Raw genomic sequence first — 19,486 nt, 5'->3', positions numbered from 1 at the left:
TGGGATCTTCCCAGTCTGGGGCACGAACCCGTGTCCCCTGCATTGGCAGGTGAACTCTCAACCACTGCGCCACCAGGGAAGCCCCCCCCACCTTGTAGACTTTTTAATGATGGCCATTCTGACCTGTGTGAGGTGGTACCTCATTGTATTTTATTTTATTTTTTAATTTGGCTGCACCAGGTGTTAGTTGTGGCACGTGAGATCTTTAGTTGCAGCATGTGGGATCTTTAGTTGCGGCATGCAGGATCCTTTAGTTGCAGCATGTAGGATCTAGTTCCCTGACCAGGATCAGACCCAGGCCTCCTGCATTGAGAGTGCAGAGTCTTAGCCACTGGACCACCAGGGAAATCCCCCTCCTTGTAATTTTGATTTGCATTTCTCTAATAATTAGCTATGTTGAGCCTCTTTTTATGTGCCCGTTGGCCACCTGTATTTCTTGGGGGGAATGTCTGTTTAGGTCTTTTGTACATTTTTTGATTGGGTGGTTTTTTTGTTATTGAGTAGTGTGAGCTGTTTGTATATTTTGGCAATTAAACCTTTGTCAGTTGCATTGTTTGCAAATATTTTCTCCCAGTCCATAGGTTGTCTTTTCGTTTTGTTTATGGTTTCCTTTGCTGTACAAAAGCTTGTAAGTTTGATTAGGTCCCATCTGTTTATTTTTGGGTTTATTTCTGCTGCTTTGGGACACTGACTTAAGAAAACATTGGTATGATTTACATCAGAGAATGTTTTGCCTGTGTTCTCTTTTAGGAGTTTTATGGTGTCACGTCTTGTGACCTAAATCTAAAGAGTTAAAACTTTGAGGGACTTCTGTGGTGGTCCAGTGGTGTTAAGACTCCGTACTTCCACTGCATGGGGCGTGGGTTTGATGCCTGGTTGGGGAACTAAGATCCCACATGCCACGTGGTGCAGCCAAAAAAAAAAAAAGTTGAAATCGGGGATATTTCAAGAGATGGATTCAGCAGTGATTTTGTAGATATGATACCAAAGGCACAGGCAACAATAGAAAAAAAAGGTAAATTAGACTTTATCACAATTAAAAACTTTTGTGTTTCCAAGGACAGCATTAGGAGAGTAAAAAGTCAGCCTACAGAATGGGAGAAGATGTTTATAAATCATACACCTGATGAGGCTTAATATTCAGAATACATATTTAAAGCTCCTGCAAGTCAACAACAAACAAGCAGTTTGATTAAAAATGGGTTCAGGACCCAAATAGACATTTCTCCAAAGAAGATATAGAAATGGCTGATCCACACACAAAAAATACACAGCATCACTAGTCGATAGGAAATTCAAAACAGTGATATACTACTTCACACGGATTATGATGGCTCTTGTTTTTAAAAATGCAAAAAATTTGTGTTGGTGAGGATGTAGAGAAATGGGGACCCTCGTGTATTGCTGGTAGGAATGTAATATGGTGCTGGAGTTGTGGAAAGCAGTGTGGTGGGTCCTTAGAAGATTAAACAAAAGTACTGTATGTCCTGGCACTTAGGTGTATATACCCACAAGATTTGAAATCAGGATCTCAAACAGATACTCGTACACTGTTGTTCACAGCAGAATTATTCACAACAGTCAACAGGTAGAGAGTACCTGTGTGCTCATCAAGTGGTAAATGGATAAGTCACATATGGTATCTAGATACAGCGGTGTATTATTCACCATATAAAGGAATGAAGTTCTGGTGTGGGCTGCAATGTGGACGAATCTTGAAATGAAAGCATGCCAAGTGAGATAAGCCATTACAGGAAAGGAGAAATATTGTATGATCCCGCTTACAAAAGCTATTTAGATAAGGCCAATTCAGAGACAGAAGGTAGAACAGAGATTACCTCTCCCCTGCAGGGGGAGCAGGAAATGGGGTTATTGCTTAATCTGCATAGAGTTTCTGTTTGCCCTGATGAAAAAGTTCTGGAAATAGGTAGTTGTGATGGTTGCACCACAGGGTGATGTTCTTAACACACGCAGAAATTAAGATCAGTATCTTCTCTTCAAACAAGTTCTTTCTCCCAAATAAAAGCCAAACAGCATCTTAACTGACAGATCTCTGACCTTGAAATGTGATTTTGTAGTTACATCAAGGTTGGTAAACAGCAGTAGGGAAACTGAGAACCTCTATTCTAAAGCTGCTGTCCTAAGTCGACCACGCATCACCACCTTGCAGTGTGCTCAGCAGTGCTGCGTGGACCTGTGCAAGAGCACGCAAACCTGACCTAGTTACAGACTGTTCGGCCCTTTGCCTTTGCAGCGTGGTACTGGTGTGTTTCCACCTTGAGTTAGTGTTTGGCAGTGATATTCCTAAATGTTATCCGAGGCAAGCTGTGCATTGGTGATCTTCTGAGGCATGTGGATCTTTATTTTGCCAGAATCTTGCCAGCACAGTTGGAGTCCCTTTAAACCTATACTTCAGTAATAACCTGTGGATAGTAACCTTTGAAATGGAAGCAGAGTGTTTGGAAACTTCTGACATCCTGTTCTTTAGCACTTCCTCCTCAGCCTAAGGAGCTGGACTTTTGCCTGAGCCCTGCAGTCTGCCGGGTTTTCACATCTACCTGGTGTGATGGTTAATTTTGTGTGTCAACCTGACCGGGTAAGGGATGCCCAGGTATTTGCCTGAAGCATCATTCTGGGGGTGTCTTTGCCGTGTTTCTGGATGAGATTCACAGTTGAATGTGTGGACTGAGCAAAGCAGACTGCCCTCATCCAATCCTGGGAGGCCCAACTAGAAAGAAAGGCTGAGGAAGAGAATTCACTTTGTCTGCAGGTTTTCTCCTGTCCTCCATCTCAGACTGGATCTGACACCACCAGCTCGCCTGGTTCTCAGGCCTTCAAACTGCAGATCGTGGGACATCTCGGCCTCCATAATCACGTGAGAACTTCCTTACTAAATCTAAGTACTAAATCTTATGTATGTATTATATAATCTCATACAGTGTTACATAAACAGAAATCTCATATATATGAAGTTTATTTTGTTTTTTTTACAAACAAAAAAATTTTATTGTAGTTGAATTTTGTGTAAATTTCTGCTGTACAGCAAAGTGACAGTGGTACATTTATGTATACATTCTTTTTCTTTTTTTTTAACATCTCTCTTGGAGTATAATTGCTTTACAGTGTTGTTAGTTTCTGCTGTATAACAAAGTGAATCAGCTATACGTACACATATATCCCCACATCCCCTCCCTCTTGTGTCTCCCTCCTACCCTCCCTATCCCACCCCTCTAGGTGGGCACAAAGCACCGAGCTGATCTCCCTGTGCTATGCAGCTGCTTCCCACTAGCTATCTATTTTACATTTGGTAGTATATATATGTCAGTGCCACTCTCTCACTTCGTCCCAGCTTACCCTTCCCCCTCCCCGCGTCCTCAAGTCCATTCTCTATGTCTGTGTCTTTATTCCTGTCCTGCCTTTACGTTCTTCAGAACCTTTTTTTTTTTTTAAGTTTCCACATATATGTGTTAGCATACGGTATTTGTTTATCTTTTTCTGACTTAATGAAGTTTATTTTTAACAACAGATTTTAAATATCACTTAAACGTAACTGGTAAAACGTGGGCTTATATATGGTGTCAACAGAACCATTAGGCTCTGTTCCTTCATCCTAATGGTTCTGTTTCTCTGGAGAACCCTAACTAGTACATCTGGCGTTAATAGGGTTACTCTTCCTAGAGACAGGCCCCAGAGCATCATTATGCAGATCTTTTCCATACCTCTGCTTCACAAGTACTTCTTACAATTCAGGGAACTAGTCTGATTTGAGAATGGCCAGATGTACTCTGACTGGCAAAAAGGTCATTGCAGTCGCCAAGCCAACAGGCTTTTTTTTTTTGCCGTACACGGGCCTCTCACTGTTGTGGCCTCTCCCGTTGCGGAGCGCAGGCTCAGCGGCCGTGGTTCACGGGCCCAGCCTCTCTGCGGCATGTGGGATCTTCCCGGACCGGGGCTCGAACACGTGTCCCCTGCATTGGCAGGCGGATTCTTAACCACTGCGCCACCACGGAAGCCCCAAAATGATTTTTTAAAATTCTATTTCAGTCATTCCTTCTGTATTCCTTCTACTCTCTTTTTTAAATTAAAGTAGTTGATTTACAATGTTGTATTAGTTTCACATGTACAGCAAAATGATAGATATATATCTATTCTATTTCAGATTCTTTTCCATTATAGGTTATTACAAGATACTGAATATAGTTCCCTGTACTATACAGTAGGTCCTTATTTTTTTATCATGTATTCCTTCTACTGGCATTCATGTGTTAAAAATTTTTTCCCACTTGTCAACTGGCAAATTTTTCTCCACTTGTACAGTTCCTTTTTTTTCCCCCCATAAATTTATTTATTTTATTTATTTATTTTTGTCTGCGTTGGGTCTTCGTTGCCGTGCGTGGGCTGTCTCTAGTTGGTGGCGATCGGGGGCTGCTCTTCATTGTGGTGCACAGGCTTCTCGTTGCGGTGGCTTCTTGTTGTGGAGCACGGGCTCTAGGTGCGTGAGCTCAGTATTTGTGGCTGTCAGGCGCTAGAGTGCAGGCTCAGTAGTTGTGACGCACGGGCTTAGTTGCTCCACAGCATGTGGGATCTTCCTGGACCAGGGCCCAAACCCGTGTCCCCTGCATTGGCAGGCGGATTCTTAACCACTGTGCCACCAGGGAAGTCCTACAATTCCTATTGAAAAGGCAGGATACACTAATTGTTTTTCTCTAATCATGGGCTTTCAGAGTGAGGAATAATTATATGAAATAATCTTCATCAGAATTTACACTTTGTAACATTTTTGGTAGCTGATTATAAAGTCATGACTGCAGAAAGGAATCATATGGTACATTTAGCTCAGTCTTACACTTGCTCTCCTGATGAGTGTCCTGTCTTCTGCTTACCATGACAGTGTTTTCCCAGTGCTTCTTGGTATATCCTGCTTTATTCAGCAACTGGTGGTTATTCCGTTTCCCTGATTCAAAACTCATTTGTTAAACCACTGGTCTGGATCCTGTCCTCTGGAGTAATGCAGTTGGGCACACGTTTCTTGTGTATTGAGGCTGCCACTGTTTGAGTGCCTTTTTTCAGTGGAGCACATCAGAGTTCATGTGATGTTTTTGCGTTTGTGTCTGTATAGGTAGAGGGGCCAGCTGAGAACCTAGAGATTTCTTCACATTAGAAGGTGTTCCGGTGTTATTTGGGTTGGGTTAGGCAGGATAGGTGAGTAGGTGTGAGAAGCAGTGACGGTGAGGAGGGGCAGGAAGGTCATTCCAGTTAAAAACATGTCACGGCAGAGTCCGAGGTACATGAGTTGAGGGCGCTGGAAAGGGACTGGATCTGGAGAAGTGGGAAGCTGTGGGCAGGAGCCTGGTGTGTGGTCAGGGCCATCACTGCACTGCTCCTGGTTGCCGTGGACTGGGTGGAAGGTTCCTGGCACCCTCCCAGGAGAACCTGGGAATCCACGTCCCGCCCAGCGTGGTGACGGTGAGACATCTCGTGATTTCACCTCTCTTCTCCGTTTTTGACTTTTTAGTCCTGGGGGCCCAGATTATTTTGCTTACGTGTAGTTTGTTCTGTGTTCATTGGTTGATGCCCGTTGGGATGTGTGTTCTGGAGTTGTACTTCAGCACAGGTGGACTGGCTGGGGCTCACTGGTGTCCCTGAGGGCTGTGTGTGTTTGTAGCAGGTGCTTAGTTCTTGATTAGACTCTTGCTGCTGTTCCTGGTATCTTTAAATGTTAAGAAAGAATATATCTTAATTTTAAGTTTTGTATTTGGTGGAAGATTCCCTCAGTCATGGGGCTCATCTCAGGAAGAAGGGTGGAGACTAAAATAGGTTCTGTAATTGAGCTGTCACAGGACAAGGAGCCCCACAGCGCACTGAGTTGGAGAACGTTGTACTGGATTAATGTCACCAGGACCCGGTTGTAGCTCCAGGAATTTGAGAAGTGAGAAGTAGAGACATGTTGGTCTCTGGCTCCTCTGCCTCTTCATTCTCATATCTTCTCAGGAACACACCCACCTTTTACAGAGTTAGGAATTCAGTGAAGGCCCAAGGAGAGGAAATTACTTACCTCAACTTGCACAGCTCGTAAGTTTCAGAGCCCAGATTTGAACCAGAGCCTTCAGGTCCCAAGCCCTTGGTTGGTCTCTCATCCCCCAATTCCTCTTACATGTGAGTGAGGAGCAGATCTGAGCCCCTCTGGGGGAAAGGAATTGGGAATGCCCCTGGAGCCATAGCCTGCTGACCAGCCTTGTGTGACCAGCTGTAGACCAGTAGGAATCTTGTCGCTCTTCGTGTTCTCTTCAGAGTATTGCGTTTTTGCCTCTGAAGATGAACCAAAATGCTTAAAACTTTTTTGGAAATGTTGGCTGTTTAAGTCTAGTTGTTGGGTTTTTGGTTGTTGTTTTTGGTTTGGGGGGGCGGGGGGGGCGAGCGGAATGCAGGATATTAGTTTCCCAACCAGGGATCAAACCTGCGCCCGCTGCAGTGGAAGCACGGAGTCTTAAACACTGGACCACCATGGAAGCCCCTAGGTAATGGGTACTGTTAAAAGATAATTTTCAAGAAAATGTAAGATCATGACTGTCATTTAAATATGAAATGAACAAAGAACAGACATACATGGAAGTTGGTAATGTTGCAGGGAACCTGCAGTTGGACACAAAACTGTCTTTTCCATGGTGGAAATTTGTCCAGATAGAATTCATTTGTGTAGACAAGAGCCATTTGTTCTACCATCATTACTACAACCTACAGTTGGTAAGGGCAGTGAGACCCCAGAGTCTAAGTAGTGCATCATTTCCCATTGGAGGCATCCCATACTTTTTTTTTTTTTTGGCTGTGCTGGGTCTTAGTTGCAGCATGCAGGATCTTTAGTTGCGGCATGCGGGATCTAGTTCCCTGACCAGGGATTGAACCTGGGCCCCCTGCATTGGGAGCGCAGAGTCTTAACCACTGGACCACCAGGGAAGTCCCCTATACTCTTTTTAATTGCAGGTTTCCTTACAGCATATGAGTTGATAATGCTACTCTCTCTACTTCTTTCCTTTCATACTAAAAATTTTTAAACACTTGTTTTAAAAATGTTTTTGTTGGGGAGGCTTTGTGAATTGAAGCCCCAGTGGTTACATATTAGGTTTAATGTACTTTGATGACATGATATGAAATATGGTCTTTATTTTCAAGCTGATGTATTTGGGAACATTTTCTTCTTCAAGTATCTGTTCTGAGAATGATGACCCTTGTGACAAGGTATGGGACTCCTGGTACTCCTATATTCCTAGTATCTGACTTGGAAGCAATACCCAAGGTTTCGAGCCTGTAGACCCTGAAACTTTGGGCAAGAGTTTGCTGCTGTAACTAGCATTTCCCCCGGGCGTAACTCCACGTGTGCGCTTCAGGGGCGGAGAGGTAAATGCTGTGTAGCCGCGGTTCTGCATTCCTTTGACCTTAGTCTTTGGAGAGGTGGAGGGGTTTGCGTGGTGTGACAGTGCAGAAGTTGAAATTGAAGTTCACCGTTTGGAAGAAGCAAACCAGTCTTTGGAACTAAAGGGCTCTTGCATCCCTGGACAGCCAGCGGCCATTGAGAGTCCTTATGTCTTCAGTTAAACGTGAGGAGGGTGGGCTGCCCTGCAGGGAGAGTCCTCTTTGGGGGTCTGTTGACTGGAGAACAGCAGGAGCGCGGGGGAGGAGAGGCAGCACTGATGCAACCTTCACATTCGTAGCCTGGCCTTTGGCCACAGCTTGTGTTGACTTGGGGAGGAAGGCTGCTGGCTTAGTGATGCTCTCCACCTTGCCCTCCTGGGGACTCTGCTTGAATCTGTCTTCCATTGGTTTCCACCTTTCCTCTCAGGAGGGTAAAGGACACATTTGCTTCTCATCTGATAGAGCTCAGCCTGCCTCTCTGACTTCTTTCCCTCTGTCTTGGTGGCATGTTGTGTCACGTGACCTGGGCTTCCCTGCCTGAGATTCTAGAACATGGACCCGTGAGCAGTGGCGTTAACTTGTTGGCGCCTAACATGACCAGGCGTATTACATTCTGCAATGTTCGCTGTACTTGTTTTGGGGCTGTGGAGACAGATTATCACTTACCTGACTGGATTTTTGTGTTTTATTTTGGCTTCTTGATTAGGAAGTGGCCAGGAAGAAATTGTTTTGAAATGTAAGTCTAGCTGTGTGAGACACCTCAGTCACCATGGTTCTTCCAAGGGTTCTTGAGAACAAAATACGTGTGACCACCTTCTGCAATCGCATCCAGCTCCTAAGAGGATGTAATGAAACTCTCTACACTGTCAGGAGAAGACTTTCACACCTAATCAAAGGAGGATTTCAAGATTTGGTTGACGTTTTCGTACTTTGACCTTACGCAGGCAGATTGGTCAGCGTGGCCTGTGTCTGGTCCTTGATGCTCCTTGTGTGGTTCACAGTATGGTTTGCTTTCAAACAGTTAACTGGACCTCAGTCTCAGTGGGTTACAAAGGACCTAGGGTAGTGTTTGGACACTCCTAGGCTGCTAGGACCAGTGGCTCCAAATATTTTGAAGTGGTTATGATGCAGCCAATATCTTGCTGTAATATTCTAACGAAAAACTCGCATGTTAACTAATACTTTCTAAAGTTTGCTCTTGAGGAGCTAGTATCTTTACTGTGTTTTCAAGAGTGAAAGAAGATGAGCTAGATAATCGGTAATTAATGGCCATAAATCGAGATATGAGATGTTTGAGGACTGTCTACTAATGCTAGTAAAATCCTCCAGGGTTGTTTAGACCAACACCATACCATAAAACTTCCGGTGATGATGGAAATGTTGTCTGTGCTGGCCAGTGCGGTAGGTGCTAGCTGTGTGGCTTGTGAGCACTTAGTGTGGCTGGTGTGGCTGAGGAGCTGTATTTGATTTCATTTAAATGGCTAGTGACTGCCGTGTAGGACAGCACAGGCCTAGACCAGCCTTTCTCAACCTTCTTTTTTTTTTTTGCGGTACGCGGGCCTCTCACCGTTGTGGCCTCCTCCGTTGCAGAGCACAGGCTCAGGACGCGCAGGCCCAGCGGCCGTGGCCCACGGGCACAGCCTCTCCGCGGCATGTGGGACCCTCCCAGACCGGGGCATGAACCCGCGTCCCCTGCATCGGCAGACAGACCCTCAACCACTGCGCCACCAGGGAAGCCCTGTCAACCATTTTTGATTATTGCACCTCCCTTCTGCTCCGCAGGGCTTTTTAGATTTTTTTCCCCTAATTGTCTCCCCTACCCCAGTAAAGTTTTAATACCATGCATGTACTGTGTCTATCTGTTTTTATATTGCAGCTTCTAGAGGGCCACAAACCATTGTTAATAACATCCCTGCTGGGAATGCATGGCCTGGACTAAGCAAGGGTTGGCATTGTCGAGAAGCTTAGCCCGATGGCAGTACGCTTCCTGAACAGTTAGAATGACTGCTAAGGCTGGTGGTACCTGTGAGTGCAATTAAGAACATCAAAGCTGAGTGAGTTTTTAGAGGTTTGTAAAATTCTCCACATCCTTATGGCATCACCATGTGTTAGTGATGGACGGTACTTTTACAAAGAGGCAGGCATTTTAAGAAGTACAGTGAATCTGATCTAGTCAGGGTAAGCAACCAGGAAGTTGAGTGATCTGGAAGCCACGTTGCGTGGACAGGAGTTGAGGAAAGATGTTGGCACTGGTGATGGAGTGTCTGAGTGTCTCTAAATCCCTCTGCAGCCTTTGACAGTGGAACACTGCACAGGAGGGAACACTGCACAGGAGGTACTTCATGGTCACTGTGAGTGTGCAGGCAGGAACTGGGCAAGGTGTCGGTGCCACGGAAGAAGTGTCTCTGCTAATAAAAGCTCAGGATAAAATGACTTCTAAGGACCCATTATGGCTGAGTTTAAGGTGATTTGGCTTTGTTCTACCCTTGGCCTCACTGTTTTTTTTTTCCCTATCTATTTATTTATTTATGGCTGCGTTGGGTCTTCGTTGCTGCGTGGGGGCTTTCTCTAGTTGCGGCGAGCAGGGGCTCCTCTTCATTGCAGTGCACGGGCTTCTCATTGCAGTGGCTTCTCGTTGCGGAGCATGGGCTCTAGGCGCAGGCTTTAGTAGTTGTGGCTTGCGGGCTCTAGGCATGCAGGCTTCAGTAGTTGTGGCACACGGGCTCAGTTGCTCTGCGGCATGTGGGATCTTCCCGGACCAGGGCTCGAACCCGTGTCTCATGCATTGGCAGGTGGATTCTTAACCACTGCGCCACCAGGGAAGCCCCCTCACTGTTTTTAGAATCACACAGAACCCCTTGTCCAGCAGGGAGTTGTGAAATAGCCAGCTGAATGTGGCCACTGAAGTTTCCAGTTTAACACTTGAAAGCTACAAAACAGAATGCTTTGTTCAGCTTACAGAGAATTATGATGGCCTCCTTTTGAAATAAGAAGTGTTTGTAGTTTTCTGTAGGTAAACCCCAGCCTCCAACCCAGTAACTGACACCTACTGGACCCTCAGCAGGTGTTTGAACTGAACTATGTGTTCTTACCCCTAGGTCATGGTTAGTGACCACTGTTACTGAAAAAAATGGGGATACATGATTGGACATGTTTAAGTCTGAAGCATGGAGGACGGATCGCAGGACATGGGATGTTTTAGTCTGAGGTCGTCTGATCGACGTGGGTCAGGATCTTGGGAGCCACCCTCCTAGGGCGCACATGCCTATACAGTGAATACACAACAGTAGAACAGAGGCAGGAATTCAAACTGTAAGTCGCTTAGTGACCCAGTGCCCATTTCTCAGTTCTGCTTTTTCTTCCATGGCATTGGCCATGGATCTTCCTCCAGTGACAGGTCTCATGCCAGATATGACTCCACTGCAGTGTTTGCTGCTGTACGGCACAGGGCCTCAGTGCTGGTGTACAGTGTGGTTTTAGGAAGCACGTAAGTGAAGGTGCGATTTGTCTTAGATGAATAACTAGGACCTCAGACACATTTATGTGGGTTAACATGCAAATATAGCAAAAGTCAAACAGGTAGTATGAGAGACTGTAGTTATGAGATTTGGAAAGTGAAGTAATGCTAGTTGACTAGGTACACGTTTTTATTCACTGTTAGAAAAGCCCTCATGTCATAATAGCCACTTATTGAGTAGATTTAATGAGCCAGATAGAGCTTTCTCTGCATTATCTCACTTGTAGGGGATGCTCGTTTTTCACATGAAAGCACATTTAAGTTCACACAGCTGGATGTGCGAGATGGGATTTCATCCCATGGTTGTGATCCAAAGCCCATAGTCTTTGCATGGCCGTTGCACCTCCCCTGTGGAGTGGTGGCCTTTAAATTGCCTTGCTTGGTCAGTTTCTAGCCGTCCTTCTCTCCCTGGTGTTCAGTTCAACCATTTATCTGTCTCCCTGAGAGTTTGGGAGCGCCCGCTTCTGACTATCATTCAGTGGGTCTGTGATCGCAGGTTCCTTAAGCAAACTGGAATGGGACAGTCAGAGCAGAACTATAAAGTAGAACCTGGCCTGGTGCCTTGCACTTAAATACCCCGTGAAAATTTCAGTGTTGGAGAAGCCAGTGATTCTTTTTGGAAGAACTCTGGAGCTGGACTGCCTCATTTCAAATCCTGGCTCCAGGGACTTTCCCTAGTGGTCCAGTGGTTAAGAATCCGCCTTCCAATGCAGGGGACGTGGGTTTGATCCCTGGTCGGGGAACTGAGATCCCGCATGCCGCGGAGCAACTAAGCCCATGCACCGCAACTGCTGAGCTCTTGTGCTCTAGAGCCTGTGCACCACAACGAAAGATCCCTCATGCCGCAACGAAGATCCTGTGTGCCACAACTGTGTTATTTAACATAGATAAATAAATATAAAAAAAAAATCCTGGCTCCAAGATGACTAGCTGTGTGGCCTTGGACAAGTTACCTTACTTTTCTGTGTGTGTACGTTTTGAGTTCTAGGGAGAGGCTGCCATTTGAGCCCAAGCTGAATGGAAAAACATTGCAAATGCCAGGACAGTTCTCCCTGTGGCAGAGGCTGGTGCCCAAGGGGTGGGGACGCTTGCTGTGTGCCTCCTCCTTTTACCTGCCTGATGGTTGGACATAATCTACCTGGGTTAGAGCTGAGGAGCAGCACCGAAGGCTGCGGAGGCCTCTAACGGAGCAGCGCTGTGCGCGAGTGGCCACCGAGTCCCCTCTTGGCCCAGGCAGACCTTAGTGAGAGGCGGGGCTAGCCGCGAAAATGATCCAGGCCTGGGACTTGCCTGGTGGTCCAGGAGGTAAGACTCAGCGTTTCCAGTGCAGGGGGCCCAGGTTCGATCCCTGGTCGTGGAGGTAGATCCTGTGTGCCGCAGCTAAGAAGCCCGCATGCCGCAACTAAGAGTCTGCATGCTGCAACTAAAAAAAAAAAAAAAAAACAAACAACATCCCGCATGCCACAACGAAGATTGAGCATTCTGCAACTAAGAGCTGGTGTAGCCATAAAAAATATTTTTTAAAAGAAAATGATCCAGGCCTGGGGAGGAAACGGAGCTGCCAAGGCATTTCTTTATGTCTTGTGTAATCCGTCTAGATTTTTGCCTACTCCCTTAAACCTTTACTGCTGAAGGATCACAGATCACTGCACACAAGAAAGTAATGTCTCCACCTTTTAAGCGAGAGCACAGATGACAGTTAATACTGTGGCGGATCCAGAGAATGTGCCCTGGTGAGAATGGTCAGCCAGGCTTTTCCTGCTGAGTGATGGGCAGGAGGCTTAAAGTCTTCATGTGAATAAGCGCTAGCCTTGTGCTCGGAAGCTTGGCATCATCCGTGTGGGCCGAACCTAGCAGAAGGCGCTCGCGGGGGCAGCCCCTGGACCCGTGTCTCCACCAGGGAAGGCTGTGCTCTCCAGGCCCGTGTGGGGCCCCGTGGGAGTTGTCCCCAAGCCCTCACGTGCGGGGCCCCGTGGGGAGTGGCAGGTGCACCTGAGACGGAGCATTTGCGGGGAGATGAGGCCTGTTGGGAGCAGTGTTGCCAGATGAGACGAGGCGGCTCCCTCGAAAGGCTGCCTGGAGCAGCGAGGTGGCTGTCTTGGGCTTTGTGTGCAGCTCAGGCCTCCCACCTTGGTGACGTTGTACTCCTGTGTCCCGCCTGTCTTGGCCCCCCAGGCCTGACGCTCCACGGTCCTGCTTTCTCATCTCAGTCCTCTAGCACTTTCCCCTGGGCTTCCTGGGACTGTCTCTGAAGCTTATGAGGAGTTGACAACACTGCAGCGTCCTGGCAGTTTGGACACGCTGAACGCTCCTTCTGAGGCCTCGCTGTGCAGCTGTTTAGCCTTGCTTTGGAAAATGTTCGGTGTTTCTGCCGGTTGGGTTCTCTCTTCTACACCACTCTTGTCTAGAAGTCCATATTTGTCCTGCCCTGCGTATTGTTTGTCTTCTTGCCACCAGGCAGCAGCCTCTAGGAGGCAAGGCCCACCAGCATCGTCCTTCGCACTCTCGTCCAGGGAGTGTTGCTGTTCCCGTGTTCGCACAGCGGTGCAGACTGAAGTCATAAATCCAGCACAGTTAACACTGAAACTTAAGATGTAACTAAGTACAACCATATCTTTTAAAAATAGATTTGATTGCAAGATTACCCCAGGCCCTCTAGTATTGGAGGAGAGGGGAATATGATAAAATTCAACTGAGTTCATGTTTTTCATAGTCTTGGAAATCTCTGTGAACTATAACACGGAAGTAGGTGAATGTGAATCTCAGCATACCTGTTCCTTACCAGATCCTTGAGTCAGTTAAAGCAGTGGCTCTTGAACCTTGCAGAGTACAAACTGATTCAGCAAGGCAGGAAATTCCACACGTCCTGCGCACTGCCCCCAGCCATTTACGACCCTTGTGTGGGCACCCTCTTCGGGCATATTCCATTCTGGGTTGGTCAGAGATACTGGCAGTATCTCTGCTTTTAGTGGGGTTTTCCTACAGTGAAAGGTAACTATTACTCAGATTCTTTATCACATCTGTATTTTGATCCATGTCTGTCCTCCACTCAGTTAATATATTTGCCACTTAAAGATATTTTGAGCATTAACCAAGCAAACCATATGCTTAATTGAGTGAAGACTTTTTTTTTTTTTTTTGCGGTACGCGGGCCTCTCACTGTTGTGGCCTCTCCCGTTGCGGAGCACAGGCTCCGGACGCGCAGGCTCAGCGGCCATGGCTCACGGGACCAGCCACTCCGCGGCATGTGGGATCTTCCCCGACCGGGGCATGAACCCGTGTCCCCTGCATTAGCAGGCGGACTCTCAACCACTGCGCCACCAGGGAAGCCCCCTTCTCTTCTTTATGTCAGGGTCACTTCAAACTTAGCATGTCTAAATCAAACATAATTCCCTTCCAGAAAACACCTGGCTCTTTTTCAGGGTTCCCTGTCCGAGGATGCTTTTGGTTGCATTGCGTATGAACCTGGGCGCTTCGTGGCACGCCCCTCGTGTCCTGCCTCTTCTGAGTCCAGTTCACTGCTTGGTGCTGCCCCGCTTTTCTTGGCCCTGGGAGCACCTCCGTTCCCCTCAGTCTCACCGTGGCTCTGGTGCAGTCCCCTTGCCTGGAGGTTACAGCAGCCTCTTCACGTCTGCTGTGGGCTCTCCTGCTGCTGAACACTTCCCCCTCCCCCCGCGGCAGACAGGTTGATGGCTTCACAGTATGAACACTACTGTGTAAGAATCGCAAACGGTGGGCTTCTCAGTGCTCTGGTTTCAGGGCCCCGCCGTGGCCTGCTAGGTCCCCTGTGGTCTGGCCGTCAACCCCCAGGTGTTCGTTTCTCCCTGCAACAAGGCGTTTGCATGCTGCATGCGCTGGTTTTCCTGCCAGGGAAATTTTGGCGTGCTTTTCCACCTTCAGATCCAGATTCAGTCAGATCTTCCTGGAGGAATCCTTCCCTGACTCTCCCAGCTGAGGTAATTACCCTTAAAATTAATGTAATATGTCTCGATCGCGGTAGTCTTTTAAAGTGGTTGGGCACCTCCTTAATGTGCTACGCAATGAGAGAGTGTCCGTCCCTACCCTTGGGCCTCAGACTGTCCTTTTGGAGGCTTCTAGTAGCATCTTCCTGCTGAGTTCCCACGTGGAGGTGGTGGTTCTAAATGGAACATCAGACCAGCAGCCTATCTGCTAGTACCATTACAGTAGTAAGTCTTACTTGGAGCGTACAGGTTATGCATTATCTGCAGGCCACGTATTTCAAGCTGTATAACCCCAGTATCTCACAACAAACGGCACCCCTGCATGGATGGCAGCGGCGCTCGGTTAGAGGACCGCAGTCCAGGGCGGAGAGCCTTTCGAGGACGGCGGCAGAGGTGAAGATGGTCTTGCAGGTGACTGTCGTCGTGTCCTGCACTGCCCGCAGGCTTCCACATGGTCAGAGAGCCATGCCCTGAAGGTTGACCTCTTCCACCCAGAGGGCCCTGTAGAGCCCCATCCTCCCCTGGCAGTGCGGGAGAGTGTAGCGGACACAGTGGAGGGAGGCGTGAGTCGGTCCTGGGCTCTGGGGAGGTCAGAGGGAGCTTCTCAGTGAAGGTGGCATTTGACCTTAAGGGAGTGAGGAACAGCTCACCACAGACAAAACCTGGTGCCCTCGGAGTTCATAACCAAGATTTAAGGGTTTAAGGTTATTCTGAAACAGTTGTGTTGAATGAAGGGAAATTGGGAACTGGACAGTGGAAGGGCACAGAAGGTGTGCTAGGCCAGGCTGATGACTCAGGGGAGAGGAGAATAGTGCAAACAAGGCAAAGGCCGGTCACAAGTCGAAAGGAGGCCTAACTGCCTAGGTGCCTGTTGTACATTCAGAGGCACTGATTGTCGTGCCCAGTTGCTAAGTTCTGTGTTCCAGTCTAATCACGTCTGCATTCCTAGAACACCAGCACTGTCCTGAGTGCCCTGGAAATGACTGGATGATTCCACAGAAATGGCTTTTGGCCTCCTACATTTTTCTCTCCTTCACTTCCTTGTACCTGCTTTTGGTCCCTGTACCACCTGATCGTGGAGTTTCAAAACATCTCCAGTTTCCATCTTTCTTTGTTGGTGGGACATTTTTGCTACTGTTTGAAGTTACGACTTCAGTTTTAGTTCTGTAGCTTTTAAAACGTTACTCAGTGATGCTTTCTTTTGCCTCTCCCCTGGGCTTAGAACTTGGAAGCCATTTTCATTTTTAACCCAAGCCAGTCTGTCACACCCCGTCCTTTTTCCTCTTTCTTGTAGTAGAATATTTCCTAGATTTGCTAATAACCCTTGGGTCGTTAAAGTGGCCACGCTTCAACTCCCATCCCCAAGGACACGCTGGCCACCCTTAACAACACTAAGTTGTCTCAACCTTCCTGCTTCCCCAGGTGAGATGAGCGGTTAAAATGCTTATTAGCCTGGAGACAGTCAGTAGTGAGCTTGCGAGGGAAGCAGTTGGTGATGAGAGCTTACTACATACATCAAAATGGTCTGTTTGAGCTCAGGCCTCTGGGTAACTAGTCCTCCTTCACGCATTCGTGACCTGTGTTCCCCAGGCCCGTCAGGCAGACCTCCCTTCTGTACCCAGCATGACTTCCTTCCTTCGTTCCACCTCCTGGCTGGGAGGTGCTGTTGAGAGACGTTTTTTTAAAAAATTTTACTTATTTATTTTAACATCTTTATTGGGGTATAATTGCTTTACAATGGTGTGTTAGTTTCTGCTTTATAACAAAGTGAATCAGTTATACATGTACATATGTTCCCATATCTCTTCCCTCTTGTATCTTCCTCCCTTCCACCCTCCCTATCCCACCCCTCCAGGCGGTCACAAAGCACTGAGCTGATATCCCTGTGCTATGCGGCTGCTTCTCACTAGCTATCTACCTTACGTTTTGTAGTGTATATATGTCCATGCCTCTCTCTCGCTTTGTCACAGCTCACCCTTCCCCCTCCCCATAGCCTCAAGTCCATTCTCCAGTAGGTCTGTGTCTTTATTCCTGTCTTACCCCTAGGTTCTTCACGAGAAACATGTTTTATTCACCTTACAAACATTTTATGGCTGTTTCCTGATACTTCAGAACCCTTGCACAGTGCCTTTTAGCCACTGGAATGAAGTTGTCTTGGTGGTATTATTGGCTGAAAATTCTGATCTCATTCTGACTTTTCTCTTTCCTTCTTAAGCTCCTCTGGGATCGGAATCCAAATTCATATTTGTGTCACCTTTTTCTCTCTCAAACTGATATTAAAAGAAGTTACCTGTGGGACTTTCCCTGGTGGCCCAGTGGTAAAGAATCCGCCTTACAATGCAGGGGACACAGATTCGATCCCTGGTCAGGGAAATAAGATCCCACATGCCCTGGGGCAGCTAAGCCTGCGCACCACAACTACTGAGCTCCTGTGCCTAACTAGAGCCCGCGTGCTGCAAACTACAGAGCCCGTGCACCACAAGAGAAGAGAAAACCCGCGCACCACGAGAGAAGAGAAAACCATCGCCCCACAACGAGAGAAAGAAAACCCGCGCACCACAACGAGAGAAGAGAAAACCCGCATGACACAACTAGAGAGAAGGCCGCACACCACAACGAAGAGCCCACGTGCCACAGCAGAAGATCCTGTGTGCCACCACTAAGACCCAGTGCAGCCAAAAATGAATAAAATAAATAAATAATAAATCTTAAAAAAAAAGTTACCTGTTCTTACCAAAACCCTAACATAATTTTTTGCTAGACATTTCTAACCTCAGACGTCTGCGGTGGCAAAAGTAACACTCCTGCTTGCCCCGCAGCCAGAGGCTGATGATCACAGATGGCCAGAGAGGATTACCAAGCCTTAATCTGGGATACATCTGCCAGAAAAGTTTGTCAAATGCTTTTGTTAATGAAAACGAATGTATAAAGTCTTGATATCTCTTCCAGATATTCCTTGTGTATTAAAAGTGTGAATTGCATTTACAGTTTTTACTACAGGAAATCTCAGGTGTTATGAACCTCCCTGCCTCCCACCAGTGACTCAGCCTCAGTTACCATCTCACCCCGTCTTTGGCTGTGCACGTGGTCTCACCCTGTAGGTTATTTGAAGCATGAAATGCCGTTACGATCTTGGTGATCAACCCAGTGTAGTGGCTGAGATGAAGGCCTTTGTAATCAGTCCTGGGCTCCAATCTTATGTCTGGATATTTTTAGAAATGCAGTGATCACTTATGAGCTTCTGTGTCCTCATCTGTTAACTGGGAATTCAACCCTATGGGCTTGTCCTGAGGATTAAGTAGACGACCTCACGGAGGCCTGGGGTGCAGTTCACTAGCTGGAATTTGCTTCTTGCTGTTCCATGAGCTGTGCCCTTCCACTCTTTAGGTCCTAGTCTGCTTCCTTAGTTTGGAAAGTTAAAAAAAAGAGTCTGCCTACAACAGACGCTACTGTTCAGCTTGACGACCAAACACGGTAATATTATGTGAGTTCAGATGCCTTCCCTGTCTCTCCACGTAACCTTCTTCAAAACTTTATCAGCAGACATTGCTTGCCTCCCTGTCTCGAGCCTTGAAGTCCATCAGTTTGGAGAGCGAGAAGACGGCTGGGTTTCTCTAATGGTCAGGAACAGAGCCCAGACTCTCGGAGGCAGTGGGATGCTGGGTAAAGTTTAGAATGGTACTTCTTTTCTGCTCAGAAGCCTACAGCTTGCGAAGTCTGTGTCCCAGTGTTGCTTCCTTCGCGATGTTATATTTAGACCATGTGTGCAGTAAATCACATTCTAGTAGGTAAAATAGGCAGAGACCATCAGACAACTGAGAAGTACATGGTGGCAATGTTTGACTCTCCTAATGTAAGGAGTACAAATAGAACCCGCTGACCCTCATTTGTGGCTGTCTATCTGATTAACAGTGATTTGTGCCAATGATAGCTGGGGGTGGTGAAATTGAAATACTAGTTCATTGCTGGCACGGGTGGAAATAGTTATTCTGGAAACTAATTTGTCAGCGCATTTCAAGGGCCTTTCAAATACTTATACTATTTAGCTGAGTAATAACTCATTTGTGAGTCTGATCAGATTGTATACATGGGTTCATCTCATTATAACTAAAAGCAACCAATTAATAACAAAGGAGTGGGATTATCCATATGCTGATGTATTACCAGCCTTAATAACGTGGGAAGATATTTAATGTAGAACAAAATGGGATGCAAAGTTATGAACAGCATGATCTCAGCCGTTCGAAGGAAAACTGGCAAGACTTATATACCCTGATGCTAATAGTGATTGCTTCTAAGAGATGGAACTGTGTTTGGCCTTTGTCTTTGCTTCATTCTTTTGTACTTTTCTGAATGTTGTACAGTTCAGTACTTTAATGGGGGCGGAAAAGTCAACTGTCTGGTTAGGCTGTAGCTGTTAAAGGCAGGCAGCTTGGAAACACACACCAAGTAAAAATGTTAATGGACTATAGAAAATCAATTGGTTTAACTGTCCCAGCTTTGTTGAACCTTTAGCACTTGTTCAGATATTTCGTGCCATCGTTAGTTTTGTATCAGACACACATGCAAACCAGAACAGCAGTTTTTGACCTCACGT

The 19,486-nt window shown here is 46.8% G+C and overlaps 1 protein-coding gene and 1 non-coding gene across 4 annotated transcripts in view; one reads left to right on the top strand and one right to left on the bottom strand.

The window, feature by feature from the left end:
* The window catches only part of RAB7A (RAB7A, member RAS oncogene family), a 94,215-nt gene that overhangs the window by 53,127 nt on the left and 21,602 nt on the right, over positions 1-19,486 (top strand). The window contains exon 2 of one of the 3 annotated variants that reach the window (XM_067755652.1): positions 2,771-2,875. The exons of the other annotated variants lie outside the window; for them this stretch is intronic. The gene's annotated coding sequence lies outside the window, so the exon portion shown is untranslated. The remainder of the gene's footprint in view (positions 1-2,770; positions 2,876-19,486) is intronic. 3 annotated transcript variants of the gene reach the window in all.
* TRNAG-CCC (transfer RNA glycine (anticodon CCC)) lies at positions 6,882-6,954 on the bottom strand. Its single transcript has one exon. It is a non-coding gene; the product is annotated as a tRNA-Gly (tRNA).

This window comes from Pseudorca crassidens, chromosome 10 (genome assembly GCF_039906515.1).
Source record: "Pseudorca crassidens isolate mPseCra1 chromosome 10, mPseCra1.hap1, whole genome shotgun sequence".
Classification (NCBI taxonomy): domain Eukaryota; kingdom Metazoa; phylum Chordata; class Mammalia; order Artiodactyla; family Delphinidae; genus Pseudorca; species Pseudorca crassidens.
Note: the sequence above shows the minus strand (reverse complement) of the source record. Positions and strands in the feature narration are given on the sequence as shown.